The sequence below is a fragment of the Cervus canadensis genome, chromosome 1 (genome assembly GCF_019320065.1).
Source record: "Cervus canadensis isolate Bull #8, Minnesota chromosome 1, ASM1932006v1, whole genome shotgun sequence".
NCBI classification, from domain to species: Eukaryota; Metazoa; Chordata; class Mammalia; order Artiodactyla; family Cervidae; genus Cervus; species Cervus canadensis.
In genome coordinates this window covers 101,063,170-101,077,670 of record NC_057386.1, presented here as the reverse complement: position 1 = coordinate 101,077,670, position 14,501 = coordinate 101,063,170, and the positions used below count along the sequence as shown (strand labels likewise).

General features: G+C 46.9%; 1 protein-coding gene across 5 annotated transcripts in view; it reads right to left on the bottom strand.

Moving 5' to 3' along the window:
• GOLGA3 (golgin A3) overlaps positions 1–2,587 on the bottom strand; it is a 46,251-nt gene extending 43,664 nt beyond the window's left edge. Inside the window, exon 1 of one of the 5 annotated variants that reach the window (XM_043488268.1) lies at positions 2,364–2,587. The gene's annotated coding sequence lies outside the window, so the exon portion shown is untranslated. Of the gene's footprint in view, positions 1–1,496; positions 2,011–2,069; positions 2,261–2,282 lie in introns of those variants that run through there. The other 4 variants (XM_043488314.1, XM_043488276.1, XM_043488284.1 and 1 more) reach the window with 4 other exon arrangements.
• Between the last annotated feature and the right edge of the window lie 11,914 nt (positions 2,588–14,501).

Here is a 14,501-nt window from a genome sequence, read left to right as displayed (position 1 = left end):
TTCCTACTGGCAATTTAGAAACATCAGAGCATGGGAATTCCATGGCAGTCCAGTGGTTAGGACTTTGCTCTTTCATTGCCGAGGTCATAGGTTTGATCCCTGGCTGGGGAACTAAGATCCCGCAAGCCATGCAGCACGTCCCAAACAAACAAACAAACAAAAAAAAAAACCAACAGAGCATGGCCAAAGTGAAAACCCAGAAAGTCTCATGTCACTGCAGAGCCGTGTAATGTAAAGAACAGACTCAGGCATCAGACATCTTGGCTACAGGTCCTGAGTCCTCCACACTCAGCTGTGAGATCCTGGGCAGATTTCTTAACCACTCTTAGATGCTGATCCCATCAGTAAGATGAGGAGACCAAAACACCTGTGCCAGGATTAAGTGCAACAAGGCACACGCCCCATGACTTCAATAAATGACAGCTGTTATTATTAGCATTACTTTTTCCTTCAATTGTTGCTTATCAAAATCAACAGGTAAAAGCCAACTGAAGATATTCTCATTCAAGAAAGTATACTGCTTGGATAAAGAAGATACGGTGTACACACACACACACTCTGTAATATTACTCAGCCATAAAAAAAGAACAAAATTTTGCCACTTGTGACAACATAGATAAACGTGAAGAGCACTATGCTCAGTGAAAGAAGTCGGACAGAAAAAGTCAAACATTGTATGTTATCACTTGCGGAATCTAAAAAACAGAACAAATAAAAACGAAACAGACTCGGAGATACAAACTACTGGTCACCAGAGAGGAGAAGGGAAGGGGGATGGGCAAAGTAGATAAAGGGGATTGAGAGAGACTAGGTATAAATAAGTTACAAGGATGCAATGTACAGCACAGAGAATACAGCCAGTATTTTATAATAACCTTGTATGGAATGTAGAGTGTAATCTACAAAAACATCAGGACCCTGGTCATCCAGCGGTTATGACTCATGCTTCCACTGCAGGAGGCACGGACTCGATCCCTGGTTGGGGATCTCACACGCACGCCTCAGGGTGTGACCCAAAAAAACAAGAAAATTTAAAAAAAAAAACACCCATCAAATTACTATGTTATACACCTGAAACTACCATAAGATTGTAAGTTAACTATACTTAAAAGTTAAACTATACTGCTGCTTAAGGCAATGGGCTTAAAAAAAAAAGGCTACTTTAGAATCTGAGTAATGTTAGATGATTTTTATTTCCTTTTCTTGCCATTCAAGGTCCATTGTAACTGAAGGCCATCACTCCAATAAAAAGTTATGTTTGCAATATTTAAGGGACAATTTAAAAAGTAAAAAAAACAAACCCATGAGTCACTTGTAAATAGCTTACAATGTCCCAGTGGTTTCCAATCACACTGACAATAAAATCTAAGCCTCTTACCCTGAACTAGGAAACTGCATATCATCTGGCCCCTCCCCACACTGCATCCTTGTCCCTTATCACTTTCTTCCTTTTTCATTAAACATTTGCCATACTTCTCGAAGAACATCAGACTTACTCCTCCCTCGGGGTCTTCACACTTGTTGTTCATTCTGCTTGAAACACTCTTATCCCACCGTTTTTCATGACTAATTTCTTGTCATAGAAGCCTTAGCTCAAAAGTCACCTTCGTGGACAGGCTTTCCTACAGACCCACCCCAAGCACCGCCTAATACTCTCTAAACAATGTCTCATTTATCCTCCACTACGACGTAAGCTCAGTGACAGCAGGGATGCTGACACGATTTCAGCTCTGGATTCCAGGACCTACAATGAATGTTGCCCATCACACGACCAACAGTTGTTGAATGAAGGCGGAGCTGTTCACGCAACACCTGCACACTAGTGACAACGCCTGGCCTCACTACCTCTGGAAAAGTATTACTGCACCGGTGAAACGCCTCTAAGCACCCAGGATCGAGATGGAATCGAGGTGGACTGAGACGCTGAGATCACACGCGTTCTTTAAACCAGGCTTCACACTAACCACCCGACAGGATATCACGCATGTCATCTTGACATAACTTCTGCAAAAGGACAAGAGCTGTTTCTCAGCAGCTCCAACAGCAGCTGCGGGTACCCCTGAACATACCTCTCCCTGGCACGGGTGGACAGAGCTCCGGAAGGGCTCGAATGTATGTTTATTTATGAACCCAGTTCCCTAACAGCTGCACAAGCCAGCTTCCAGGCCCGGAGGCTACCAACGGTGAGGAGCCAGACTAGCGCGGGGCGTTGCCGCTCGACACAGAGTTGCGGTCGGCCTCCCCGTCCGCTCGGGCCCCGCCGCCCTTCTCCCAGCCCATACCCCGACTGTGCTGCGGTTCCCTGGATTCTCGCGCCCTTCGCGACCAGCGCTCCTACCCAGGCACCACCCCGCGACCCTCACCCCGGTGGTGCGTAAGCCGCGGCGAACGCCCGGCCCGGCAGCTCTGGTGGAGACGTGGCCCCTCGAGGGGCGGAGCGCGGTGCAACGACGTAATCTGCCCCCCCCGGAAACAGCTTGTACGCAGTGCCTCCGTTCCGCAAGACAGAAGGTGACTTTCTGCTAGCCCGCAGCCGCCCACGGGTGGGGACTGCTTCAACCTCAAGGTCTGGATAGAGCCCACTCAAAACTGGTCCAAAAATGATTTCAGAAAGTAAATCTGGGGCGCCTTTCCTTTTCAGAAACGCAGCTCCCAGACTTGCCGGACCAACTCCAACAGGAATCCGGGCAGCTAAGCTTCCGGCGGAAGTGGCGTGGCCAAGCTCCGGTCCCGCCCCCGCCCCGCCCCGCCCCAGCTATCAGTGTATGGGCATGGTCGTTCTGGCCCCGCCTCTACCTTATTGGCGGCATTGCTTGTAAGCACTCTGGTGGGCTTGGGTCAATGTGGGTGGAGGTGGTGGTGCTGGCCGCTGTCCCTCTTCTAAACCCTCCACAACGCTAGTCCTTCTCTTTCAGGTACAAATGCAAGAGACTCGTGGACTTTCCCAGAATTCCGGTGGTTAAGACTCTTCCCTTCCAGTGTAGGGGGCAGCAGATCCCATCCCTGGTTGAGGGACTAAGATCTCACGTGTGCAGTGAAACAACTCCCTCCCCGCCCCCAACAACTGCTGAGCCCTCCCTCAGCAACAAGAGAAGTCTGAAAGCCACATCTAGAGAGTGGCTCTGCTTGCCGCAGCTAGAGAAAGCCTGTGCACCGCAAAGAAGAGGCCATCTGCTGCAACGAAGACTCAATGACTGAAACATTCGCTCAGTTCTGTCCAACTCTTTGCTACCCTATGGACTGTAGCCTGCTAAGTTCCTCTGTCCATGGAATTCTCCAGGCAAGAATACTCGAGTAGGTAACCATTCTGTTTGCCAGGGGATCTTCCTGACCCGGGGATTGAACCTGAGTCTCCTGCATGGCAGACAGATTCTTAACTGTCTGAGCCACCAGGGAAGCCTAACAAGGACCCAAAGCAGTCAAAATAAAAAGGAAGAAAGAAAGAAAGAAAGAAAGAATTGTTGGCATAGGGCATGAGGTAAAGGTCCTTTCCTTTCTTTTTTTGTCCATGGATATAAAATAGCTGCACTCAATATGTCAGCAAATATGGAAAATTCAGCAGTGGGCACAGGACTGCAAAAGGTCAGTTTTCATTCCAATCCCAAAGAATGTTCAAACTATTGTACAATGACACTCATTTCTCATGCTGGTAAGGTTATGCTCAAAATCTTTCAAGTTAAAACAACAACAAAGTCTTTCAAGTTAGGCTTCAGCAGTGTGTGAACTGAGAGCTTCTAGATGTACAAGCTGGGTTAGGAAAGGCAGAGGAACCAGAGATCAGATTGTCAATGTTTGTTGAATCATAGAGAAAACAAGGGAATTCTAGTAAAACATCTATTTCTGCTTCAATGACTGCATGAAAACCTTTGACTATGTGGATCATAGAAAATGTGGAAAATTCTTAAAGAGATGGGAATACCAGACAACCTTACCTGTCTCCTAGGAAGCCTGTATGCATGTCAAGAAGCAGCAGTTAGAACAGGACATGGAACAATGAACCGTTCAAAACCAGGGAAGGAATATGACAAGGCCGCATACTGCCACCTTGTTTACTTAACTTACACGCAGAGTACATCATATGAAATGCCAGGCAGGATGAATTACAAACTGGAATCAAGATTGATGACAGAAATATCAACAACCTCAGATACGCAGATGATACAACTCTAATGGCAGAAAGGGAAGAGGAAATAAAGAGCCTTTTGATGAGAATGAAAGAGGAGAGTAAAAAAAGTTGGTTTAAAACTCAACATTCAAAAAACAAAGATCATAGCATCTACTCACATCACTTCATGGCAAAAAGAAGGGGGAAAAGTGGAAACAGTGACAGATTTTATTTTTTTGGGCTCCGAAATCACTGGGGATGGTGACTATAATCATGAAATTAAAAGACCCCTGTTCCTTGGAAGGAAAGCTATGACAAACCTAGACAGTGTATTAAAAAGCAGAACCATCAGTTTGCTGACAAAGGTCCGCATAGTCAAAGCTATGGCTTTTCCACTAGTTATGTATGGATGTGAGAGTTGGACCATAAAGAAGGCTCAGCACCAAAGAATTGATGCTTTCAAATTGTATTGCTACGGAAGACTCTTGAGAGTCCCTTGGATTGCAAGGAGAGCAAATCAGTAAATCCTAAAGGAGATCAACCCTGAATATTCATTAGAAGGGCTGATGCTGTTGCTAAAGCTCCAATGCTTTGGCCACCTGCTATAAAGAGCCAACCTATTGGAAAAGACCCTAATTCTGGGAAAGATTGAAGACAAAAGGAGAAGAGGGCAACAGAGGATGAGACGGTTAGATAGTATCACTGGCTCAGTGGACATGAATTTGAGCAAACTCCAGGAGATAGTGAAGAACAAGAAAGTCTGATGTGCTGCAGTCCATGGTGTTGCAAAGAGTCAGACATGACTTAGTGATTGAACAACAAACAACAACAACAATCAAATTGTTTCAGACTGTTCATTGAGAAGTCTATCCTTCCCCCGTTAACTTGCTTTAGCACATTGTCAAAAGTCATTTGGATTCTTGTTGGCTCTATCAGGGTTCTCTGCCCTGTTCCATTGGTTGACATGCCTCACTCTCCACCAATACCACAGTCTCCACCATGGTAGCTTTACAACAGGCCATAACATGGGGGAGATGATTCCTCACACTTTACTTTTTTGTGACTGTTCTAGCTATTCTAGGACCCATGTCCTTTCATATAAATTTTAGAAGAAACTCTATCTCTACAAAAATTGTCTCTACAAAAATCCTTCCTGGGATTTTGATAGGAATTGCATTTAAACTATAATAAATCAATTTGTGGAGAATTGGCATCTTTACTATGTTGAGTCTTTCAACCCATGGACGTGGTATGTCTCTTCTTTTATTTAGATCTTTGATTTCTTCCATCAGTATTTTATACTTTTCAGCATACATGTCCTAAACATGTTTTGTTAAAGTTTATACCTTGTTGTGCTTAGTCGCTCAGTCATGTCCAACTCTTTTCAACCCCGTGGACTGTAGCCCAACAGGCTCCTCTGTCCATGGGGATTCTCCAGGCAAGAATACTGGAGTGGGTAGCCATGCCCTCCTCCAGGGGATCTTCCCAATCCAGGGATCGAACCCAGGTCTCCCAAATTACAGGCAGATTCTTTACTATCTGAGCCACCAGGGAAGCCCAAAGTTTGTACTTAAGTATTTCATTTTCTTTGGAGTGGTTATAAATGATATTTTGTTTTAAATTTTGCTTTCGACATGTTCATTGTCAGTATAGTGTAAGTCCCCTATATACAACAAGTTTTGTTTGTAAGTTCAATTTATTTGTGAGTTTGACAAAGTTAGGCTAGGTACCTAATTAACACAATCAGCCATATAGTACTGTCCTGTAATTGGTTTATAATATTGATTACACAAATAGTAATCTTTCCCTGTGGCTCAGATGGTAGAGTCTGCCTGCAATTCAGGAGACCCAGGTTCAATCCCTGGGTCAGGAAGATCCCCTAGAGAAGGAAATGGCAACCCGCTCCAGTACTCTTGCCTGGAAAATCCGCTGGGTGGAGGAGCCTGGCAGGCTACAGTCCATGGGGTTGCAAAGAGTCAGACATGACTGAGCAACTTCACTTTCTTTCACTTTCATTTCTTTACATAAATAATACATAAAAAAGCAAACACAAAAAAATAAGAAAATAAAAAAAAATAAGAAAATATTTAAAATTTTACAATGAAGTACCTTTAAAAGTACAGTAGTACAGTACAATGGCTGACAGACAGGGGTTGGGATCAAGTGAACAGACAAGAAGAGCTACTGACTGGAGGAGGAAGAGGAGGTGGAGTTGAAGGGCAAGCTGCAATTTCAGTGACACCTGATGCTGAAGCACAGGTTCTGGTTCTTTGCAGGATTCATTCAATTCTATCTACCCTCCTGAAAAAAAAAAAAAAATGATGCCAGTGATGTCTGGGTAGTAGTCCTTTTTTTCTTGTCATAGATGGCACAGTAGCACTAGATTGCATTCTGAACGTGGCTGCAACCTTCATGCACTGTTCTATGTTTGAGTCCAGTGTCTCAACAACTAACGGTGCCTCCTCAAATAAAGAAAAGCCTCTTGCCATTTCCGGCACACTGAGAAGTTTCTCCATCTCCTCCATTATTTTTCCATGCTTCTTTGATATTATTTTCGATGTCGTTGACACAGCAGACTTCACCTGTTCTGTGATCTTGTCCTTGTTCTTTAGAATCGTGCCAGTGGTTAAATGATTAATGTTATAAGAATGAGTGAAGTCTACCATCATTTCGCCTAGCTCCACTCTCCCAGTTGTTTTCACCTCTTGTTTCCATCGTTGTTGCTTGGTGCTTCTTACCAGTACCGACTACATTGCCACAGCTTTTATGCTTGCTTCTGGACATCCTGGGCTTAAAATAAAGATAATGCACTACTGTACTCTGTACAGTGCTGTCTGGTGAAGTACACATGAGCACAACACTTGTAGACAATGCACACACGTGACAATACATGCCAGACATGGGGTTAACTTCTATGGTTGGATATGTGAACACACGTTTGCATATTTGGAACTTTGCAACTTGAAGATTCATATGTTAGAGACTTACTTTTTTGATACACGCAACAACTTGGATGAATCTCATAGGCATCTCATCAACATTAAGCTGAGAAAGGAAACAAATATCCAAAGGAATTATATTGTATGATAGGATCTCACACATAAAACATTCTTGAAGTGACAAAAGTACAGAGATGGAAAAGAGATTAGTGGTTGCCAAGGAATGGTGGGGGTGAGTGTGACTAGAGGGGTAGGGTGAAGGAGGTCCTCATGGTGATGAAGCAGTTCAGCACCTGAACTGTAGCAGTGGGTTCACGAAACTGCACATGGGATAAAAGGACAGAGGGCTGTGCCTGCACTCTGGACCAGTGTCAGTTTCCTATTTTTTTTTTTTAAATTTAGTTTTTATTTTTGGCTGTGCTGGATCTTCGTTGCTCTATGGGCTTTTCTCTGGATGTGGCGAGTGGAGGCCACTCTCTAGTTGTGGTTCTTGGGCTTCTCATTGTGGTGACTTTTCCTGTTGCAGAGCATGGGTTCTAGGGCACGCAGGCTTCAATAGTTGTAGCACGTGGTCTTAGCTGCCCTGTGGCACATGGGGTCCTCCCAGATCAGGGATGGAACCCACTGGCAGGCGGATTATTTACCACTGAGACACCAGGGAAGTCCCAGTTTCCTGGTTTTGATGTATGTAGTACCACAGCCACGTATGACACAACCAGTGGGGGAAACTGAGGAAATAATTAAATTAGCAATTAGGGTATGACAAACACTGAATTTAAAAACAAACGGAAACAAATGAGCCTAATTATATATTAAATTGATAGAATATCCACACACAAGAAAAAACTAATCTAATACATTATAAAAGTTTTACTAAAGTATTATTTACATACCATATACATTATTTATACTCTGTGTGCACTTCAGTGATTTCTAAGTATTGATAAATTCAGTTATACTCACTAAATTTTAGTAGATAAACTGGGTGCATCACATTTAGTAAGTACACGAGATTTACTACAAATTGTTTCAGGACATTCTGATAAACCCCAAAGGATCCCTCTAATCCATTTACATGCAGTCACTGCCCATTCCTCCTTCTCCCAGCCCCTGAGACCCACTAACCTATTATCTTTCTCTACGGGTTGGCCTATTCTGGATATTTCATATAAAAAGTTTCACACACTATGCAGTCTTTTGTGACTGCCTTCTCTTTTAATTAGCATAATGTTTTTAGATACATCCATGCTTGATGTGTATCAGAACTTTGCTCCTTTTATGGCTATGTAATTCCACTGTCTGGATATACACCATTTTATGATGCATTAATCCATGGATGGACCCATTCAAGTGCCTCAAATGTGCTGGTCAGTGTTCTCAGGTGGGGGTTTACATGAGGGGTACAGGAGACACAAGATCCCTGCTCTGATCCAGTTTCCTTTGTGTGGAGAAGAGCAGACCTTTAGAGTGATAACTCACAAAACTGGTAGTGTGTTAGGATGGGACAGACCGCCGCTTCCACTGCGTCATCCTTCCTTCCTTCTTTCATTGTGGTCTACTATATACCAAGTATACCGTGCTAGATGCCATACACAATCCTTGCTGTCATGGGGCTTACATTCCATTGCAGGAACAGACAATGAGCACAGAAATATAGGACAGGAAGAACTGAGTTGAGAAGAGAAAAGGGCAGGGTGAAGAGAAGGGTGGAGCTGCATGCTGCTATTTTAGATAGCAGTTTAGGGAGGCCCCCTAAGCTGAGTTGCTCAAAAACATGAAGAAAGTAAGAAAAAAGTTCATGAGGGTAATTGTGGGACAGCAAAGAGAACCATGTGCTTGGGATTTTTGTTTTTTAACTTTATTTTTAATTAAAAAAATCGAAATGTACCTAATTTACAATGTGTTAGTTTTGGGTATACACCAAAGTGATTCAGTTATACATATATATATTAATATATTCTTTTCAGATTCTTTTCCATTATAGCTTATTGCAAGATATTCAGTATAGTTCCCTTTGCTATACATAGGTCCTTGTTGTTTATCTGTTTTATATATATCACTGGTTTGTATATGTTTTTCTTTTCCTTTGGTGCTCAGTTGTGTCCGACTCTTTGCAACTCCGTGGACCAGGGAATTTTCCAGGCAAGAATATTAGAGTGGGTTGCCATTTCCTTCTCTAGTGTGCGTGTTTTTTTGTGTTATGGATTTACTTGGTTGCGCCAGATCTTAGTTACGACATGCGGAATCTTTGATCTTTCATGAGGCTTGCGGAATGGAGTGCCTTGACCAGGGATTGAACCCAGCCCCTTGCATTGGGAGCATGTGGTCTTAGCCACTGGGCCACCAGGGAAGTCCCTGGTGTGTATATGTTGATCCCAAACTTCAAAAGTTTCCTTGAGGAAGTCACACTAGAGTTGACCTTGCGTGATAAGGAAGCAGGCGTGCGCAGGTCTATGGAAGAGTTTTACAAGGAAAGGAGTGGGAGAGGTCTGAGATGATGCAGAGAGGGCACACCACACAGGGTCTGTTGGTGTGGTGGGGCCACTGGCAGGTTTCAAGCGAGGGGTGACATCATCTGCCTGGTGTTGGAAGAGATGGCTCAGGTGCCATGTGGACTTGGGTTGTGGGCAGCTTGAGACTGGCAGCCCTCATGACCAGAGCACAGGCTCAGCCACACCCTGCCAATGGATCAGCTAGCTAAGGCGTCCACTGGGGCTCAAGGGAGAGAGAATTCTTCACCTCTTCCTACAGTGCTTCAGAAAACATTGGCCCCTTCCTAAAGACTAAAAACCAAAGGAGAAGAGGGTGGGGGTGTGTCTTAGCTTCTTGTGGCCACTGTAACAAGTTGCACAAATTTAGTAGCTGAAAACAACACGGATTTGTTCTCTCATGTTTCTGGAGGTCAGATGTCCAAAATCCAGGTGTCACCGGGCCATGTTTCTTCTCCAGGCTCTCGAAGGAGCTGTTTCCTTTGCCTTTTCCAGTCTCTAGTGCATCTCTTGGCTCGTGGTTCCTTCCTCCAACTTCTAAGGCATCACTTCAGCCTGTAGTACTCTCACATCTTTTTCTGCCTGACCTTCTTGTCCCCCATTTATTAGGACCCTTGCAAATTCACTGAGGACTCACTGAACAGTCCAGGATGGTTTTACCTCCTGCAAATCCCTTTTGCTAGATAAGGTGACATTCACAGGTTCCAGGGGTCAGGATATGGACTTCTTTGGGGACAAGGGCAGAAAGCATTATTCAGCCTGCCACAAGCTGTTAATAGTATATAAAATGTTGTTGTTTAGTTGCTAATTTATGTGACACTTTTGCGACCTCATAGACTATATATATAGCCTGCCAGTCTTCTCTGTCCATGGGCTTTCCTAGGCAAGAATACTGGAGTGGGTTGCCATTTCCTTCTCCAGGGGATCTTCCAGACCCAGGGATAGAACCCACATCTCCTGCATTGGCAGGTGGGGTTTTTTTTTGTTGTTGTTTGTTTGTTTGTCTTTTTACCAGTGAGCCACTAAGGAAGCCTCATATAAGAGTTAATTGCTCAGTCATGTCCAACTCTTTGCCACCCCACTGACAGTAGCCTGTGAGTCTTCTCTGTCTCTGGAATTCTCCAGCCAGGAAAGAATACTGGAGTGGGTTGCCAGTTCCTTCTCCAGGGGATCTTCCAGACTCAAGGACTGAACCCGGGTCTCCCGCATTGTATGCAGATTCTTTATAGGATGTGGGGTTTGCAAAAAAAAAAAAAAAAAAACCATCTGATTTTATAAAACCCTGTGGTGCTTGATGTCTGAGGACAAAGTGTTGTGACCTGAACTGTGTCCCTTCCCAAATTCACATGTTGAAGCCCTGACCCAGGGGACCTCAGAATGTGACTGTGTGTGGAAACAGGGCCTTTAAGTGGTGATTAAGGTAAAAGGAGGCTGTATACGTGGACCCCAACCCAGTGGACTGGTGTCCTTATAAGAGGAGGAGATGAGGACCCAGGCACACAGGGACGACCATGTGAGGGCATGGGGAGGAGACAGCTCTCTGCATGCCAAGGAGAGAGGCCTCAGTGGGAACCAGCCCTGTGATACCTTGCCTCCAGAACTGCGGGACTGTAAATGTCTGTTGCTTCAACCTCCTCACCTGAGTGTTACGCAGGCCCCAGGACCGGCACACAGAAAGGCTACTGAGAGCAACCCCCCTCACAGCACAGCATACGGCCATGTAACCCCTGGTCCCATCAGCACAAAACCGGCTTCCCACACTCGTCATGCCAGGCTGCTCCATGTGGGCACGGGAGCACCAAAGATAAGGGTGTGTTCCAGGCTCACGGTCTTCAGAAGGAAACACACAGAAAACAAAAGAAGAGGATGCATTCACTCCACAGAGACGGGGGAAAGAGCCATCGCCTGTGCCTCGGGGAAGAGACCCAGCCGAGGGATGTCTCAGCAGGGTCTTTGCGAGGACCAGTCAGCCAGTGATTATCAGACATTTCTGCTAGTGAGCAAGCCGGGAGGGGCCCTGTTCTGGAATTCTGAAGGGGAGAAAAACAGTCAGGATATGCTTGCTTTCAAATGATTGGTCAGCACCAGGAAGAAAGCCAAACAGTCTGGTGCTAGAACGCTGGTTGGGAGGCTCCCTCCATGAGCAGGTCTGAGGTGAGCCCAGAGTGGGGCAGAGGCCAGGCCACCACTGCAGAAGCGGGCGAGGGCCCAGCTTTGAGTGGAGCTTCGGAAGGTCCTGGGGTGGGCTGGGTGGGAAGGGCGGGTTGCTCAAGGAGGGGTGGGGGCTTTGCAAGGGCATGTTTCTCATAGTCAAAGACACTAACCCCAAATGCAACCTTCTTTGTTTCAATGTCATTGAAACAGTGTTTAACAACCTCCTCTCCAGAAAAAGAAAAAAAAAAAAAATGACCCTATTTTCAGCATTTATCAGTTTCCATGTTGTGAATATTCATAGTGTGGTGGGTGTCAAGCTGCCAAAGGTGAGGTCCACAGACCAAACCAAAGGCAGCACTGCAGAGAACCTGTAAGTCCAGACAGGTAGACGCCTGTGGGAGCAGAGGAGCAGTCAGATGCAAGCTTCATCAAGAAGGGCTGAGTCCTGAGTGCTCATTACCTTTAATTATAATTTGGGAGTTCCAAGTTTATACAGCTTTTACGACAGTTGTATTTAAGTTACTGGTTGGAGTCATTCCTGGGATGGTGACATTTGTTTCCTGGTTGCTGGCTGGGTGGCTCATCTGCAGGTCAGGACTTTCAGCCGGTGGATCCGTGGGCCTGGGCCTCCTTCCAGGTTCTCCGGGGCCTGGGGTGGCAGCTGAGAGTGGGAGGGAACGCACACAGCTCGTCTCTGTTGCATTCTATTTGCTCACGTCCCAAGGGACAGGATGGAAAGGGTGTCCACTTGAGACAGAGAAATGAGCCAGCAGGTGGCACAGCCGAGCAAGTGCTGGGCGGCTTGGCTGGGAGGCTGGGCAACCGCCAGCTCGGCCTTGGCCTCGCTCCTCAATACCTCTCACAGTGAGTTCTGCATGACTTCATCTCACAGAGGGGCCGGGAAGGGGTGGGAATGAGGAGACAGAGCCACGGAGGCCAGACTGGGTGGCACCCCTGTGACCCAAGGACCTTCGACTTACTTCTGCTGGAACTACAAACGCCATCCCAGGCTGGCACTTTCAGGGAGAGTAGCTGAGACCCAGTGGCACATTCCCGTTAGGGTCAGGCCTGGGAGAGCAGGCCTGAAATGAGGATGGGCTGAGCTCTGGTGGGCTGTCTGGCCCACAGCAGCCAGTCCGCTTTCTTCATGGTGACACTGGAGCCTGCCTTCTCCAGCCCCACCTGCTTCCTGGGTGCTAGTAGCCAGAAGGTGGTGAAAGCTCGGTCTGCCAGGTCGTCAGCTTTGGGGTCAGGGATAGCCTTCTAATTGAACTGGTGGAGAAACCACCAGTTCACCTGTATCTGCTAGGAGGGAACCTGAGGTCTGGGAAGCTGCCACCATACACAGGAAGAGAAGGATCCTGCATCCAGCCACCCTGGGCTTTCTAAACCCAATCCACCCCGTTCTCTTCCTTTCTCCAGAGCACAGGTCAGTTGTCTGGTGCGCTCCACAGCAGCAATCCTGATTCAGAACCTGAGCTTCGTTGGGTTTCTTCTCTGTCTGCTGTGTGAGAGCTGGTCTGGCTGCAGGGCCGCCACTGGTAGAGGCCTGGCTACTCTGCTCTCTCCGTGGGGTACTTCCCCTGGGGCAAGATCCACCAATGTCATGCTGGGACTCTTAGACCTGGGCCCGTGATCCCAATCCTATTGTTGTTTAGCTGAAAAATCATGTCCAACTCTTTGTGACCCCATGGACTGTAGCCCATCAGGCTCTTCTGTACATAGGATTATCCAGTCAAGAATACTAGAGTCAGTTGCTAGTTCCCTCTCCAGGGGATCTTCCTAAGCCAGACATTGAACCCATGTCTCATGCATTGGCAGGTGAATTCTTCACCACTGAGCCACCAGGGAAGCCCCCAATCCTGTTAGCTATGTGGTATTAGGATGACCTACTGGGTTCCTGGTCGCTGGCCCAAAGAGGAATCCATTTGGTCATCTGGGAGCCAGGACCCCGGCCAGAAAGGGCTGGTGTGCAGCCCTAGGAGGCCCAGCAGATGGGCGGTGTGGGCAGGGCCAGCCTCTCTTGACATAGACACCAGGAGCCCAAGAGGGACTTGGGTCTTGGGTAGCGAGGCTGTGAGAGGACACGAGCTGGGTCCAAGGACACAGGAGTCGCCCAGTGCCAGCCAAACCACCAGGATAGGAGCACACAGCAGGCTCCAAGTCACTGTAGGCTGGATGCTGGAGGGGTGGTGGTGGTGGTCGGGGAGGGTGTCAAGGAACAGGAAGTACACAAAGTGATAAAAAACACCGCATGGTGCCCAGCCTATAAATGAGCTGGTCAGCAAGGCTGGGTCCGGCGGCTCCTCTTCAGGTTAGGGCTGACAAGCTCTGTTCTGACCCCGTGTGGCTCATCAGAAACAGGGAATCTGAGTTCCACTGGAGTTGGCACGCACCATGGACCAGCTGTCTGAGGTGGTGTGGGCCCTTCCCTTCACCTACAGATCCAGTGTAGTCCAGAGAAGGTTGCACGTTTAGGCCTCAGCCAAAAAAGCGGCTACATCTGCTAAGGGTCCTGCATCTCTGTTCTTACTTCCGGAGGAGAGGTCCGGGTCCGAAGTGAAGGGGGTGATGTGCCAAGGTCCTAAGCTTGGAAGGCAGCCTCGTGCCTGCATGAACTGAGCCAGAGCTTAGACACAAAGCTGTGGCTTTAACCAGGGACCAATAGGCTAAGGCTTGGGCTGGTGGATCCCAGGGAAGACATGCCTTTTCCCAATTGTTCAGACCTGGCCCCACCCCCAGGTCACCCACTCCGGGAGGCAGGAGGCGAGGCTAATAAGTGCAGCGGCCCCCCCCGCCCCCCCACCGGGGGTA